This window comes from Rattus norvegicus, chromosome 15 (genome assembly GCF_036323735.1).
Source record: "Rattus norvegicus strain BN/NHsdMcwi chromosome 15, GRCr8, whole genome shotgun sequence".
Taxonomy (NCBI): Eukaryota; Metazoa; Chordata; class Mammalia; order Rodentia; family Muridae; genus Rattus; species Rattus norvegicus.
The window spans coordinates 24,594,870-24,612,605 of record NC_086033.1 but is presented as its reverse complement, the minus strand read 5'-3'; the positions used below and the strand labels follow the sequence as shown (position 1 = coordinate 24,612,605).

Genomic DNA, 17,736 nt, shown 5'->3' with positions numbered 1-17,736 from the left:
AATATAACGTTCTCACCAGATACATACGTATGTGTACATTGGGGGGGGGGGGGGAGGACGGAGACAAGAGGGAGGAAGGAAAGAGAGATGGGGAGACAAAGAGAAAGGAAGATAGAGGAGGAAAACACAAGGAAGGGAAGTTGGGACAGTAGGAGAGAGAGCATGATGCCTTCAAAATGGCCACGGTTTAGGAACACATGGAAAGTTATCAAAAAGAAAGTCAGTAGCCAATATGCATTAGGACGTTGAGATCTCAGAGAAGACCTATTTCAAACATTTCCATGATGTGATAGCATGGGGACAAAGGTAAATGGATGAGCCACGTGGTAGTTCATCACCTGACTCCTCAAGGGACCTTCCTTGTCTACTTGATACCCAGCATACAGCAGCCATCTAAGAAATAGTTGATACAGCAAGATGAAGAGATCAGGGGCAGGAGGAGAGGGATGAACCGTTACTAGCCAGTGTGCCCACTGACTTGGAGAGCCCAATGACGAAACCCAGAAGGGAAAGTCACCAAGGTCATCTGAGACCAGAGACATGGTGGGTAGGGATGAAGACCGTGCAGAGGTGTTTCATGAGTGAATAGCAACTACGGAAGACAAGTGGGGGAGGGGATGCAAGTGTGCACGGATGGGCTGAGGCAAGCATTTCAGGGTAACAAAGAGCCAGGTGCAAAAGACTGAGGGGACACGGGGAGTGCTTAGAAACCATGGGAATCATGTCCAGATAGAAATTAATCTCCTGGGTTATGTATAGGTAGGTAAATACAGCCTGCCGTGCTGCCGTGCTCGGAGCCATAGCTCCCAGTCCGCATGATACACAATACCCGGCACGCAGTAAGCATTTGCTAAACACCAAAAATGTAAATAAATCTATCTGCCTTCACCCTCCCTGCACTCCTTCTGCCTCACAATGGGGTAAGTTTTTTCATTTTAATAGAGATTTGGGAAGAAGTTTCAAAACTCATTTCCAGTTATGTCAACTTCTCCACTTACAGTCTTCCTCCTGGTCTCCTTTGTTTAAAAGTCCAACCTGAGCCTGCCGGAACATCACACTCTGAACACAGCACTCGACAGCACTGGACAGCACGCATGAGAGCGTCTGAATATCATGTGTGTGCTATTTCAGAGGAAAGTGGTGGGGTCCCTCGAGGAACGGATGGCTGCTTACTGCTGGCCACATAGGAGACTCGTGTGAGCATGGCAGTGGTCATCCAGAGAAAAAGTTCCCAAGGAGGACCTCGGCTCCCTTGGGGGTAAATTTCTCTAATCCAGAAGTCATATGAAGGTCCTGGGACGGTGAACATTGTCCTTAGTGGACACCCGTGTGATAGGAGAGAGGGAAGGGCTGCTGGGTAGAGGCAAAAAGACAGGAAGCAACAGTCACATTATAGGCTATGTTTTGTAGCCTAACAAAACGAAATCCTAATTGGGGGGAATGACGGGAAAGGACTCTGCACTGACAGAAACATCCTAGAGAAAAGGAAAGCTAGGTGCTTAAAGAGTTGGTGTTTGTACTATGCCTAGAACCCAAAGAGGTCTCCTTCCTTCCTTCCTTCCTTCCTTCCTTCCTTCCTTCCTTCCTTCCTTCCTTCCTTCCTGTTTTTTTGGTTTGGGGGTTTTCTTTGTTTGTTTTAAAGACAGGATTCCTCTGTGTAGCCTTGGCTGTCCTAAGCTCAGCTTTGTAGTCCAGGCTAGCTTCGAACTCATGGAGATCCACCTGCCTCTGCCTCCTGAGTGCTGGGATTAAAGGTATGTGCCACCCCTCCCACCGCCTGCTCCATTTCCATTTTTAAATTATTTTTTCTGCTCTCAGGGCACAACACGCTAACAGGGGTCCGCTCTTATGCAGAAGAACCCATCTCCTGGGATATACCAAAGGGTTAACGCAACCCAAAGCCAGTGTAGTTGAGCTCCTTCCAAATTTTATCAAAATTTGCTGACTGCTGAGGAGGAGGGACTTTACTGGGCACGTGGGTCTACGTAGCCAATCAGAGTAGAGCAATGCGCGGACCTATCTCATCAACTAATAACAGCTCTGTGGCAGGAGGTGTGTTTTCTGGAGGACTAGGGCTGTGGAGAGAGGCAGTTCTGGGATGGACAAGTCTCACGGTGGCATCTGAAGACAAATGGCTTGAGGCTCAGGCGTTGTTTGAAAGCCATTCCTCACATTCTTTGTTTACTGTCAGCACAGTGAGTTGTGGGCTGTCACTTTAGCTGTTAATGGGACTAAACACTTACGTCAACAGATTAAGCCCTGCTAAAACATTAAGAAAATTGGCCGAAACAGAGTTTGGATGGATGCTGGTCTAACAGCTGTTTCTTTAGGGGTCGGTGGAGGAAAGGTAATTATCTTAAAACAATTAAGTCTCTCTCTCTCTCTCTCTCTCTCTCTCTCTCTCTCCCCCCTCTCTCTCTCTCTCCTCTCTCTCTCTCTCTCCTCTCTCTCTCTCCTCTCTCTCTCCTCTCTCTCTCTCTCTCTCTCTCTCTCTCTCTCTCTCTCTCTCTCTCTCTCTCTCTCTCTCTCTCTCTCTGTAATATGAGGGCCATTGAGCAGATTGTCCGATAAAGAGAAGAGACTATTTTAAAAAGGAACGAAGACCTGTATCTGTACCATTTGACCTGATCGCACGTAGCCGAGAGTCTCTGAAATTAAATGTGGTAAATGAACTGACCAAGCGAGGCACACCACAAATATTTAAAATTCTCAGTGCCCTTCTGGGAGAAATGAAAAATTGCTCTGTGTATCACTGCCAAGATGCTCCAGGTGCCTGGAGGGTACCGAAGGTGGGCAAATCTCTCTTACTCTGGTTCTCTCTCAGATATGGCACACCTACTTCTGGTCCAGAAGACGAACTACATTTTAATGTTTTTAATTTTGAAATCAGTTTTTCATGTCCCTTGATGTAAATCCATGTGTCTTTACCTGGCAAACCTTCTTATGCAAAGATTTGTAAGGTGGCCTCTATGAGTCTTAAGAAAGAATCAAGAACAATTAAATGGCCCACTTCAATTTCAAGTCTTAGGCTGGGAAAGGGGTTTCACAGTAAGAACTCTCTAGAACACTATTCTATTCCTGCCATAATAATTTATATGTATTCAATATTTCCTAGTAAGACTTCTCAGGTCAAAATTGAGAAGAAAGTTTATCCTGAATTTAGAAATTAAAAGTTTGAAAGTCATTCTCTGGGCATATGTGAGATTTGTCCACTAGAAAAAGTGGGAGGAATAGTGCCATCTCACTGAACTGCAACTTGAAAAGTTTTCTTGCCGCTTTCTTCCACAGCCATGTGCATATTCCATACTTTTAATCATGAACTTTAAATATCCTTCGGTTGGAGCCAGGCTACCTTGGCAGCCATTCTGAAAAGGAAAGAGCAGAGCATGGCAGGGTGGATATGTCATCCCAGGCACGTGCAGTTGAGGCAGAAGGATCCCTGGAGTTCATGAGTTCAAGACCAGCCTAGTCAATGTCAAAAAAAGAGGGACGGGGGAGGGAAGGGAATGAAAGGAGAGGGAGAGAGAGAGAGAGAGAGAGAGAGAGAGAGAGAGAGAGAGAGAGAGAGAGGAAGAAGAAGAAGAAGAAGAAGAAGAAGAAGAAGAAGAAGAAGAAGAAGAAGAAGAAGAAGAAGAAGAGGAAGGGGGAGAGAGAGGAAAAGGGAAAGGGAGGGGAGAGGGAGAGGGAGAGTTGTCTAGGTGCTAGTATTCAGAAAGGTGCTCATTTCTCTGCTCCTAGTATCTCAGGAAACTTCAGACTTGACTTGGATTAACCATGATAATAACTAGGGTGTCTCTTTTTAGCTTTACTCCTAATGTCACATTACCAGAACCATAAAGACATGCTCGTAACACTTATTTTCATCTAAATCAAGAAGGCAATGCTAAGGCGGAAAAAAAGTACTTAGTGGTGCGTATGGGATTGAAGCGATGATAATCAGAGACCCTGGTAGTTGAAGCTTTGGGGGGAGAGACCCTTTCTTCTGGATCCTTCAGTCTGTTTAATAGGATAAAATTAGCTTGAGTGGTTTGGTGTCTGGAGAGGATGTGATGTAATTCTAAGTGCCTCTGGGTTTGCTGCTGGTGGAAGCAGTCAGGTGGAGACGTGGGAGGGCATGGGAAGCTCTAAAGTAAGAATCAGCATCCGCCGTCCTAATTAGCCTAAATTAGCTATGCCAGTTCTCTGCTTGCTTTTAATTTTTTTTTCTGCTAATGCTACTTTGAGGACTGAAAGGGAAAAATAAGCGAAATGCCCACCAGGTTTCTAAGAAGCCTACAACAGGAGACCAGCTTTTACTGCTGACCCCTTAAAAAGTGTGAGCCTCCCTGGAAACCTCCATGGCAGAGGGCAGGGAGAAGGTGGACAACATTGTTTCTGGGGCAAGCGGAAGTGATTTATTCTGAGAACTTCCCAACCGTCCCTTCCAAGCCTCACCTAAGAGGACCGCAGTGGGCAGTGACTTTTGTGGACAGAGTGTGGTACTTTCCCAGCCAGCCTGCTTCTTCCCAGATTGACTTTCAAAGCTGGGGGGTTGGGGGGGATCGCTTTTTTAATACACAGAAGCAACCGAGAGTTTTTACGTTTTTCACTTCTTATCCCTCTTAGCCCACGTGAGCACGGCAAACGCATGGGTGGCACATCAAAATTATTTCGCGCTAATCGATTTTAATTCGATTAGTATTTGGGTAGGAAGGAACCCTCAATCTAAAGGCCAGGGACTTTTCTCTTTCTTGTTACTGGCAAATAAGATGGCATAGAATGCTATACATGACAAATAGAAGTATCAGAAAATAAAATTATACTAGTTGTCATTTTTGTAAAAAGGTTTCTAGCAAAAGACATCGTGGATTTTCCAAGTCCCTTGTTAGGTCTTTGTAGATAGACTTTCAGTGACTCTGGTGGAAGTCTTCTGAGTAAAAGAGTGCTGAGTGAAAAAAATGGTTATATTTTAATCTTTTGTAACGTTTAGTGTGCATACACATGTCTCCCATGGCATGTGTGTGAAGGTCAAAGGACAGCTCCATGCAGTTGGTTTCTCTCCTCCTGTCTGTCTTGTGAGTCCTAGAGATTGAACCCAGGTCACCGGGCTTGGCAGCAAACCCTTTTACCCACTGCACCATCCTACCAGACCTAAGACTCTTAGCATTTGAAGCCAAATGTGGGTGAGGGCTGCAACGTAGTGATAGAGTATGCGGCTGTGGGTTCAATCCCAAGGGCTGAAAAATATTTTAAAAGTAGAGACGAGCATTTCCTCTGAATACCAGACACAGACATCAACAAATTATACCTCGGCTTACTTACTTTTCACACATCAAGTCCAAGTTGTCAATGAGCTGGACAGTGTAAGGTGTTCAGGGCTGGGGTTTGCAGGGGACACCAACAAATAAACCCAGAAATATGAATATCTCCTGTTCTCTGACATATGGGAAATCTAGATCTGAATCTAAATCTAGGTGCATATTTATTTATATAGATAGACTGGGAAAGTAGGGTCACTCTGTGAGGCACAGGTTATATACAGGGAGAGGAGAAAGAGAAGCGAAGAATGCTAGAGGAGTAGAAAGACAAGATACCCCACATGGAGAGCTGCGGGGACCACGGAAACAGAGGCCATGCTTGCCTGAACACCGCAAGGGACCCTGAAACACGCGCAAAGCAGCTGCCTCTGGCAGCTCGAAGCTGTGACCGCCGCACTTCTGTGAGCGTTAGGAAGATAGAGACACAGAAATTGGTCTTCATTTATTTATTTAGTGCAGTAGCAGAAGCAAGAGACAGTCTGCCTCAGGGGAAGGAAAGCCTACCATGACACGACACGTATGCAGTGTGTGTGTGTGTGTGTGTGTGTGTGTGTGTGTGTGCGTGCACGCATTCGCATGCATGCTAATAAATCAATAATTCAGAATCTAGGTTTAACATATACACACTCACACCACATGAGCACGGAAGAATCTCTGTTTCGGAATAAAAAGCAGACCATGGAGCAGGGAATATGACTGGAAGAGAGATATGGAAGGGTGTGAGCGACCCTGACCGGGTTTTGGAGGTCTTGAAACCTATACAATTTAGGGAGAAGAACACGCAATTACAGAACGCGTCACCTTTCTCTGAGGCGGTGGGAAGGCAAGTTTGCCTGTGGTCAAGGAGGAGCAGTAAGTAGCCTCGCTGATTCATTCCTCTTGTTTTCTTTTCAGGGCTGAAGTTTGACCAACTGTTAAATCCCCTGTGAGCCCTTCCTAGCCACAGACTTCTTGACTTCAAAATGTCATTGAGCAATGCGCTCTAATAACTCAGACGGCAACCAGGAACAGTTGCGGCTGCATGATGAACAAAGTTTGTGTTTGAAACCTCACCGAACTGATCCCAAGAGGCTGGGTGGTGTTCAGAGGGCTGGGAGGGCGCCCTGCACGGTGGTTTACCGTTCGCCACAGTGCAGCCCTGCACACAAGTCGTGTTTGTTTGCTTCAGAGCCTTAGGTCATTTTCAGGGTCCCTCATCCAGTGACTCCCAGCTCTTAGCAGGAGGGAATGGAATTGCTGAAAGCTTTCAGTTGTGAAATTGTTTCTAAACTGCACAGAAAGCTGCGTGTCGACCTGAGGTCGCACGCTAGACTGTATGACTCAGTACTTGTCAGGGTTTTGTTGAAGGGATGCGATTTTTTTTTTGTCCTGCCTACGGTTGTAGAGTCAGGTGGTGCCACGTCTTTCCTGCTGGCACACCCAGCCTTACTCAGCAGCCAGTGAAGGAGGACTCGGCTGTCGATGACAGAGCTCCTTCAACACCCAGCGTAATCGTTTTTACTCCGCATTTGTACAGTGCTACTTTAGTATTGTCAGGCAACTCCAAGACGCCCGGTACAAGCTTGATGATAATTGGTAGAAGCTTGATGATAATTGGTAGACGATTCACTCTGAATGCTAATGATGAAATCTGATCTGGGGTTCCTGCGCCACCCTTTGCAGCACAGGGCTGCCCTCACATCTTCGCTTTCCAAAGTCCTATGTTAATGGCATCCGTTTCTCTTTCAAGGCTTCCGGAAGGATTTCTCCCATGTCTGATGTGAGCTGTAGATGTGTCCCCTGTCCCAGCATCCAGCGAAATGATAGCGCCCTCATTCCCTCCAGTCTCCTGCCTCCTCTCACCCCAGGAATTCCCTACTGTCCTGTTCCAAACGCTAGTGGCTCCCAACTGCATTCTCTATCTTTTATTTCCTCACTGCTTGCACAATGGTTGTGAGAACAATGCAAAATGGCCACGCAGTTGGATCGAGGCATGGCTCTGGATGTGCAAGAAATGCACAAGAGTAGCGACAAGCTACGGTTTTTGTTAGTCATTACATTGTTTTTAACGGAAATAAAACGTGTGTGAATTTTAACAAAGGATATTTATATTGTGGCTGACTTGCTGAAAACTTAAAATATAATTTTTTTTTTGGTTCTTTTTTTTCGGAGCTGGGGACCGAACCCAGGGCCTTGCGCTTCCTAGGTAAGCGCTCTACCACTGAGCTAAATCCCCAGCCCCTAAAATATAATTTTAAAAAATGGTTTTGGGAATCCATTGCGCCAACATTTAAGGGAGAGAGAAAAACAAAACGCTGTGCCAGTGGTTAAGACCCCATACAAATAAACAGCGCCATTGCTCCATCAGCACTGGCATTTAAAACCCAATGAAAATCACATTGCCCCAGCTCAGGGGTCACCCAAACAACAATTGAAAACCACATTCTGCGGTCCCCCTTGTGTAAACTGCTGCTCGCCCCAGGCTATTTTCGGAGCTGAAATAGCTAGAGAACACTGACCGAGTGTGTGTTCAAGAGGCAGGATAATCCAGGAGGCTTGACAGTGATAAAGGCTTCCCAGCCAAAAACACAAAAACCTGTGGTAGGGTTTGCCGTTCTCAATCCCTCGCTACACCTCCAACGGTCGCACTGCAGCGTGCTTCCTCACGCGGAGGAAAACACGTTACATGTACATGTTCTTACGTGTTCCCTCCTACTGCACGGCCATAGATGTATCCTAGACTCCATGGGATGGTGAGCTCTGAGCTCACATTAGGAAATGCTCTGCTTGGTGTCTGAGGGGTAGAAAAACCAGATCTCTTCCTCCCATACCTAGCCGGCTGCCCACTCTGTAAGTGTGGATCCCCTGGAGAGGCACAATCAGCCTGTGCCTCTGTTTTTAGATATCTCTCTCTCTCCCTCCCTCCCTCCCTCCCTCCCTCCCTCCCTCCCTCCCTCCTCCCCCCCCCCTCTCTCTCTCTTCATTTAGGACCTGGAGATTGGTGGGCAGCACAGCACTGATATGGAGCAAGCCTCCTGTGGATGCTGCTGGTGTCTGCTCTTCACATGTAGGGGTAGGATATGAGCCGCTTACCAGTTCCCAGAGGCCTCTGGCCGAAGCGTATGACATGAGTGACTGGAGACAGCTGACCAGTTAGTGGCAATCGGGGCAGGACAGGACCACAGCACTGCAGCTCACACTTCTGGGAAATATAATTGCTCATAGTTTTGGGTTTTTATTGTTTTGTTTTGGGTTTTTTGTTTGCTTGGTTGGTTGGTTTTGGGGGTTTTGTTTTGTTTTGTTTTGTTTTGTTTTGTTTTTTCTGTGATTGACCTTGAACTGGGAATTTGGCTCTGATGAAGATACAAAATTACAGGTACACATGATTTCCCTGGCATTGTCGTGTTTTGTCCTGTGCAATCAGCAAGTTGTGGCTGGGTTTTCTGTCTTCCAGGTTGGTTGTTTGTCCTTCCTTATTTCAGAAGGGACCCATGAAACACAGGAGCCTTGTTCATATGGCTCCCCAGTGTGGCCTTGTCCAACGTACACCCCCTCCTCCTGACTCGTGTGGAACCTCCACAAGTGTGTGTTCACTGGGCCATGGCCCGTGCTTCAGAGAACCATGGTTCATATGCAGTCAAATAGTGCTCAAGGAAACAGAGACTTGGGGTACATGAGTGAAAGAGGCTTTTTTTGTCCCAATAGTTAAAGAGAGTAAGGGAGCCAAAGTGGTTCATACCAACAATCCTATCAGGGTGTTGAGGCAGGAGTATTGCTGTGAGTTCAAGGCCAACATGGGGTACAGAGTGAGACCCTGTCTGGATAGAGATACATAAATAGATGGAGGTGGGGTTGGGGCGGAGAGAGGAAGAAGAGAAAGAGAAGGAAAAGAGGGAGGGAGGGAAGGGGGAGGGAGTGATGGGAAGGAAGGAGAAGGAAGGAGGGAGTTCCCATACTCCCCCATTTCCAGAACAAAAAGATAACTGGTCTGTGGAGATGACTATGTGAATGCAGCACATGCCACAGAAGCTGGAGGACTGGCAATTGCTCACCTAGAATTATGGAAGGCAGAGAGGGAGCCCAAGAGCCGCTGGCTAGTGAAACTAGCCCTGTGAGTGAGCTGTGGGCTTGACTGAGAGACCCCGACTCAAAAATAAATATAAACACATACATGCATGCACACATACATACATACATGCATACATATTCATGCATGCATGCATACATACATACATACATACATACATACATACATACATACATACATATAGTGGAGAGCAATCAAAGAAGATTCCCTAATCCCCTCGGTTCTCCACTCATGTGCCCTCACATTTGAACACACATGCATTCACAGCACACACACACACACACATATACGTTAAAAGAAGGCAGGAAAAGATAACCTAAAGCTTCAAAATTCATAGTTTCTTTTAGATTTCTTTGCCTTAAATTTATGCTGTTTCTTAATCTGTCTATGGCCAAAATAATAATTACCAAGTTATAACCACTCAGCATTTTTATGGAAATATGGAAAGAGAAACTATTGAATTCAATAGATTCTTAATGTGCCTGCATGTGTATTTTACCACAACAGAAACTGGTCTAAAGTAAAATAAAATGTTGGTTTGTTTTCTGACACTAGGTCTCACTGTCTAGTCCTGGCTGGCGTGGAACCCATGACAGAGATCAGGCTAACCTTGAACTCGTGGAGCTCTGCCTTACATCCTGAGTGCAGAGATTAAGGGAAGGCAAGCACCATCATGCCAGACTCAAATATAAATGCTCTAAGTTCTGGGGATAGACATTGGAAATAGTGGCATAACAATGTGTCTACATTTAATGACGCACACAGCTTTTAAAATGGTAAATTCTGTTATGCATATTTTACACACACACACACACACACACACACACACACACACACACACACACACACACACATAGTTTTAAAAGACTGGAGATAGGACTCAGCTGTTAAGAGTACTCCTAGCTCTTTCAGAGGGCCAGCGCCCATGTTGTGTGACTCACAACTGCCTGTAACTCCAGATCCAGGGGATCTGATACCTTCTTTTGACTTCTAAGGACACTCACAAACATGTCTGTGCACACACATGAACACAGGCACACACAGATAATATGTACAGTGTATCTCTAGGGCTAGTGAAGGACCTAATTTTCAGTGGCTACATTTAATTTAATCTGATTGATTTGCATTTAAATCTAAATGTAGCAGCTACTGTTGTAGAGGGCACATAGAAAATTGCTTCAGGAACTTCAGGGTGAATTCGAAATGCTCCTTGGAGGGATTTCCATGCAGTGACACACATGCTCATGGTGCAGTGACACACATGCTCATGGCTCAGAGCAAGCTGTTGTGACTGTTCATCTTATTTTCACAGTTAACACTCGAGACCAAAGCTGGGAATCACACAGTCCCACGTTCACCTCTGGACCTCAAACCCTACCTTCCCTATTATCAATTAGTTAAATTCTTTCATATTATTCAGGTAATTGTACCAGAAATGTCAGCAATGTAATGATAGGAGTTTGTTAATATAATTTATAAAGTGACCTCAGATTCAAGGAGAAACCGCTTTCCATTAGGTTAAGACGTCTTCATTCCTTGACTATCGAGAGTAAAGGGTCACCAACCAAGCTGGGGTGTGGTAGCAACAGGACTTTAGTCCCAGCACTGGGGAGGCAGAGGCAGGCAGATCTGTGTGTGAGTTCAAAGCCAGCCTGGTCTACATAGTGAGTTCTAGAACAGCCAGAGCTGCACAGTAAGACTATGTCCCAAATAATAGATAGATAGATAGATAGATAGATAGATAGATAGATAGATAGATAGATAGATAAAAACAAAGTCACCAACCATTGTGTGTGTGAGGCCTCAAAAGAGACAGATGTGCTCCAGAAAGTGTGGCCAAGACACCAGATTAAGCACCTCTATTTTTAGTAGGGTCTTACTGTATACCTCAGGTTGACATTGAATTCACTGTGTATCCAAGGCTACCCTTGTGATCCTCCTGCCTCAGCCTCCTGAGGGCTGGGGCTGCAGGCCTATACCAGCTGACAAGATGGTTTACTACCCTGATGTGATGGTTTGCACATGCTCGGCCCAGGGGGTGGCACTATTAGAAGGTGTGGCCTTGCTGGAGGAAGTGTGTGTCCCTGTGGGGTGGGCTTGGAGACCTTCCTCCTAGCTGCCTGAGGATGCTCAGTCTGTTCCTGGCTTCCTTCGGGTGAAGATGTAGAACTCGGCTCCTCCTGCACCATGCCTGCCTGGATGCTGCCATGCTCCTCCCTTGATGATAATGGACTGAACCTCTGAACCTGTAAGCCAGCCCCAATTAAATGACACAGGATAAGCCTCGGTTGTATTAAATGATGTGGTACTTGAGGTCAGCTGACTGCTGACTGCTCTTACCTCCTCCAGGTTGTCCACTGTTGAAATGATTAGTTTGCAACTCAGACTAACACGGGACAGAAAAATCACAACCCTTGGAAGTCATCTCAAAATACACGGTTTCAGCATCCCGGAGAAACAGGCAGCTTGATCCCAGTATCTCCAGGAATCTCCACCACAGTTTTGCATGGAAACTACCATCGGGCAGGCAAAGGCAGAAAGAGAAGCATGGACGAACAGGGACACTCTGGCGCCATGGTGTTTTTTTTCCAATGTCTGGTTTTACCATTTCCTGATTGTGGACCTCAGCCCATGTTCCTAAACTTTCCATTCCTTAGTCTTACCCTCTGAGACTGAAATTAATAATATAGTTAGAAGAGATACTTAGTATAATTTGTTACATAGAATATAGGATCAGTATTGAATTAAACATACCAGTATTTATATTTTCAAATAATAAGTTGTGCTGTTGTTTTTTGTTTTTCAAGACAGGGTTTCTCTGTCTGACAGAGTCCTGGCTGTCTTGGACTTGCTTTGTAGACCAGGCTGCCCTCGAACTCGCAGAGCTCTGCTTGCCTCTGCCTCCAGAGTGCTTAGATTAAAGACTTGTGCTACCATGCTTGGCCCAAATAATAACTCTTTAGACTGTCTTTTTTGAGGATTTTTTTTTTTTTGAAATAGGGGCTCTACATAGAGACCAGGCTGACTCGCAAAGATCTACCTACCTCCCTCTGCTTCCCAAGGGCTGGAATTAAAGGTGAGTTCTTTATTTATAGCATACAAAGCCCTTTTTATTTATATGAGTGTTTGCCTGAGTACTTGCACACATGTCTATACACTGTGTGCATGCCTGGTGTCTCAAGAGTCCAGAAGAGGGAGGGCATCAGAGACCCTGGAACTGGAGTTACAGATGAGCGTGAGGACTGAGTACCAATCCTGTATCCTCTGCGAGAATGGCCAGTGTTATTGGCAGGTGAGCAGACTTCGTGGGCAGATCTTCTGAGACCAGTTAGTTTTCCCCTGAAGCTTCATCCTAGAACCTCCTTGGATCTACAGAATGGATCGGGATGAACAGGAATTCGTCCTGAGTAGCCTACGCTTACTCTGAACGATCAAGGTCTAGTTTCAAAAGCTCCAACACAATTAGCTATTTTTATTCCTAAGAGACACCCTCCTGGCTTTCCTCAGGCAAGCCTAGAGCAGCTCTTCCTCCTTTGCTTCAGTCTCTCAGATGTTTCCTGGTCTCATAAACTCAGAGTCACCTCGAGACCTTTGATTCCAACTAGCCAGAGTAGCATCGGAACTCTCCTCTCTTCTCACGGCAGTTATCTTTTCGATGTTTGCAGAGGCGTTTCATGCCCCTGAGAATGAGCAAGAAATGATTCCAAAAGGGGCTATCACACTCTACTAAAGGCAACTTTACTCGGTTTTTCTTTTTTCAGGTCTATTTTTATGATTCCGTGTGTAGGAGTGTTTTGCCTGCGTACATGTATGTGTCTGCAGAGAAGATGGTGTGTCTCCATTTTGGTGCTGGGAATCAAACCTGGGGCCTTTGCAGCAACAAGGGCCCCTAACCTCTGAGCCCACTCTCCAGCGCCACCAAATTTACTTAAAGAAGAAAGAAAGAGAAAAGATTCAAACGTAACGAATTGAGCTCTGGTGTGAGGCAGGAACATGTTCTGGGAACCACGGAGAAGGAACTCATGCCATGTTCAAAGAGCCACCACGCTCATCGCAACATTGCAACAACAAAGATACAAAAGAGGAATTTGGAATAAGTGTTGAAGGAAGAAGAGCATTTTAGAATTATATTTTAGTTTCACCTCAGAGGCTAAGGGAAATCCAAGCCATGAAGTATATTCAGAAAATAGATATGGCTGGTATTATAAGAACCCAAACCTGTCAGTTCCCAGCCCTTGGCACACACACACACACACACACACACACACCACACACACACACACACACAAATATATAATTTTTACTCAAAAATAAAATGCAAAAGGAGCAAGGGAGAGATGGCCACAGACAAATACAAAACAGGATTCAGCTTCCAGCTTGGGGGCACAAAAATGTAAACAGATCAGTGCTTTGCAGTCTTGGGAGCTGCTGGGTGGAGCTCTGGAAACTTGCTTTCTTATGTCCTTCCACGTTCGTTCTTACGAGGATGGACTCTTTGGATGTCCAACTGTGAATTCATCGTCAAAAATGCCAAACTTTAAGCACTGCGTGTGCTCTTTTCAACTTTCTAAATGGCAGTTTGGGCAATGCTTCCAGGGACGTTTAAATAGCTAAGTATTCTGGGGGAGAGCTGTTTTATTCATCCCAAAGCCAAATGTACCAGAAGTGGGAAACAGGCTGCACCCTGTGCGTTTTCATACACTTTAATGACCAGGTTCTGCTGATCGCTGTGCTTTTCTGCAAGAGAAGGGGGGGGGGAAAGTCAGACATCACGTTGCCTGTTTCTGACAACGGAAAGTCGTGCCGATCGCACCTCACAAATGATCCATCCCGATATTAAGTTTACAGCGTCGGGAGGAGGAGACTAGAGGGAACTTCATTTGAATTTAGAAAGTCTCTAAATGATAATTGAATCACAAGTCTGGATTATAATTCTAGGAGCAACACTTGACTTGGTCAAAATCACGGTTATGAAGAGATGCAATTTTTACACAGTACTTCACATTGATTAAGTAATGTGTGAAAATGAAAAAAAAAGTATTTGATTCTTAATCACAGTCATTTGCATGAAATAAAAGTCTGTGTCAAGGGAATGCACATTATAATAACTCCTGGGTGTTTGGGTTGCCTCAGTGAGCAAAGAAGTTGCATGCATTTTTTGTGCTGATATACAAGAACTCCTTTTCTATTTACTGTATCTTTGACTGTACAAAAATTCAGCAATATAAGATTTGGGCTGGTGAGAGACAACAACTGATTAGCTACCTCAACAATGGCTGTAATTAAAACAGATGTTTGATAATGCGTGCATCTGAATTAAACTAGGAAAAAAAAAAGGAAGAGAGGAGAAATAGGAATTTGATAGGAACCTCATTCTCAGTAAAGCTCTCCGTTAGATGGGAAGGTAATAAATTAGGGCACGAACTTCAGAACAATTCCGCCCGTCTCCTTTCTGCATATTTCTGAGCCAATCGCTGTGTGCTCGGAACGTAAGCTCTGTGCCCTTGCACTGCATCTCCAAATCCTCCCTGGAACTGGCTTTCCAATCTCCAGATCCTATCTTTCTGCCTGGGCACCGTCGGTAACGCCCATCTCACTCCTACTGAGCAGTGAGCATGTTCGAGTCCGGAATGCCTTTAGCCCAGCATACCAGCTTTCTCTGCTACTTGGGAGGCTGACACAGGCGGATCAGGAGTTCATGGTTGACCTGGACCGTATTGCCAGACACCGAGTCTAAAATCCAAAACAAAAATAAAGTGTTTCCAGACTCTGGAAGTAGACTTTCTTGCCTTGTTCATACCTAACAATTAAAATCAAAAAATTTTTAACCCATCTGGCATCTCCTACTTATGTTCCTACAGTTTTAGGCTAAGTTTTGTTAATCTAATTTTGATAGTTCTTTGAGAATAACACTGCCTGAGAATGGAGATGTTATTCCTGATGCTCCTCTGATTTGCAAGGAAGGAAAGAATACCACGCAAAATGACTGTTTTGGTTCCCAAAGAGACTGGAAATGATAATAAGTATTTTTGATATTTATAAGACCAGTTAGGCTTACTAGACTATAAGATGAGTCAAGCCCAGATTGGAAGAACAAAGGTAGGGCTAGAGAGATGGCTCAGCGGTTAAGAGCACTGACTGCTCTTCCAGAGGTCCTGAGTTCAATTCCCAGCAACCACATGGTGGCTCACAACCATCTGTAATGGGATCTAATGCCTTCTTCTGGTGTGTCTGAAGACAGCTACAGTGTACTCATATACATGAAATAAATAAATAAATCTTAAAGAAGAAGAAGAAGAAGAAGAAGAAGAAGAAGAAGAAGAAGAAGAAAAGAAGAAGAAGAAAAGAAGAAGAAGAAGAAGAAGAAGAAAAGAAGAAGAAGGAGAAAAGAAGAAGAAAAGAAAAAGAAGAGAAGCAGAAGCAGAAGCAGAAGCAGAAGCAGAAGCAGAAGCAGAAGCAGAAGCAGAAGCAGAAGCAGAAGAAGAAGAAGAAGAAGAAGAAGAAGAAGAAGAAGAAGAAGAAGAAGAAGAAGAAGATGATGATGATGATGATGATGATAGCAGGAAAGCTCTCTTCCAGAGATGGACTGTGTCCGGGATAAATGGGGAGCCCAGATACGGCAATAGTAGATTCAACAGAATCAAAAATACAGACAGTAATTACAAACAAACGAAAGCTCACTGTCACTGTAACAGCAGGGGGTAATTGTGAGCTCAGTCTCGCCTTTTGGGGAAAATCACACAGGGTTAAAGTGCTAGCAAGATGGCTCAGTGGGTAAGGTCCTTGTCTGGTAAATATAAAGACCTGAGTTCAGATCCCCAGTGCTCGTGTGGAAACGGTGTTAGGTCTCAGTGTTAGGTCTCTTGAGCTCTGCGCCCGGCCAGCTTGACGAAGCGGTGAGCTCAAGGTTCAGTGTCATACACACGTGTACAAAAACGATGGCGGCCTCAAAAAGTATCAAAACAAATGGGTTGAGGCTAGTGTCCCAAATCTATTGGACACTCAGTCAAGAGCACCCTAGACTCCAAACATCCCTTTCCTGCCACAGCATGACTTCTCTCAGATCAGCGGCTAGCTGTGATTTTGTACTATTTATCTCCTAGAACACCAAAGATTCTCTGCGAGGTCTACTAAAACAAACAGGCCTTGTATCCAGTCTCACAGAATCCTGTTAGTCCATGTAAGATCACACAACTTAGGGACACATCTCTTCCTGTCTAACACCAGCCCTCTCAGGCCTTGGCATGTCCGGATGTCAATTTCCCTCCTCCTCATGACTTCTTGGAACCCCACCCCCCCCCGACTTCCACAAGCTTGATTTAGATTCCAACTCTTAGAAGCCAGTTTACGTGGCATCCAACCTGTCTTGGTGTCCTCTGTTGTCCTCAGTCCTGTTATGTGTGCAGAGAGTGATTCCTCTTCCGTTTAAAATCGTTATATTCTCTTGCCCTGGTTGTCAGATGATTTGGTTTGGTTTGGTTTTTGGTTTTCCCAGACAAGATTTCTCTGTGTTGTCCTGACTATCCTGGAACTTGCTCTGTAGACCAGGCTGGGCTCGAACTTGGAGATCTGCCTGCCTCTGCCTTCTGAGCGCTGGGATTAAAGGTGTGTGCCACCACTGCTGGCAGTTGCAAGCTCTGAAAGACAGGATGTGGTTTTCCCTTTGTTCCATCCCATCGCTCTTGCTTTATTTCATCCCACAAATAGGTATTAAATACTACCACAGTCTGAGTCTGAGTCAGAGTCTGGAGTACCTGCATTCATGTGCCTGGCCCTGTGCCAGTGTAGACATGAGAGATCTGTTAACAGTAGGGACCCAGAAGAGGGTACATGGGTCATGAGCTCATGAGTTATCCTCATGGGCAGATTGGTGCTATTTCCTGTGAGTGAGTCAAGTCTAGCAAGACTGGGTTTGTTTCTATGAAACCATATTGTTCTAGGGGTGCAGATGTAGTTAAGTGGGTAAAGTGCTTGCCTACCATGCATCAAGCCTTGGAACTGATCTCTAGGATCAAATAAACCTAATATGGCGGTGCATGACAGGGAGGCCAGCTCTTGGGGGATGGAGGCAGGGAGGCCAGAAGTCCAAGAGCATCCCTGGCTACATAGTGAGTTCAGGGCTAGTCTGGGATATATGAGAACTTATTTTAAAAAGAAAAGCTTCCTGTGTTGCCATGTGACCCCTGTACAGGAATCCCACCATTGTGATGCTACTCACTGTCAGGATCTCACCGGAGTTTAGCATGCACGTGACCCTCCGAAACTTGAGTTGAATGAACCTCTCCTCTTTAGACTTTACCTAGAGTCAAGTATTTTCTTATAGTCACACTAATGGACTAAGACAAGTACCCACCCTGTGCCAATTAGAGCGCT

At 45.2% G+C, this 17,736-nt stretch overlaps 1 long non-coding RNA gene across 2 annotated transcripts; it reads left to right on the top strand.

Moving 5' to 3' along the window:
• Positions 1–2,041: 2,041 nt before the first annotated feature.
• Positions 2,042–7,376, top strand: LOC134482187 (uncharacterized). Of its 2 annotated transcripts, none has more exons than XR_010058257.1 (2): positions 2,042–2,195; positions 6,192–7,376. It is a non-coding gene; the product is annotated as an uncharacterized LOC134482187 (long non-coding RNA). The 2 variants fall into 2 exon arrangements; XR_010058258.1 differs by having other exon boundaries at positions 2,042–2,347.
• The last annotated feature ends 10,360 nt before the right edge of the window (positions 7,377–17,736 follow it).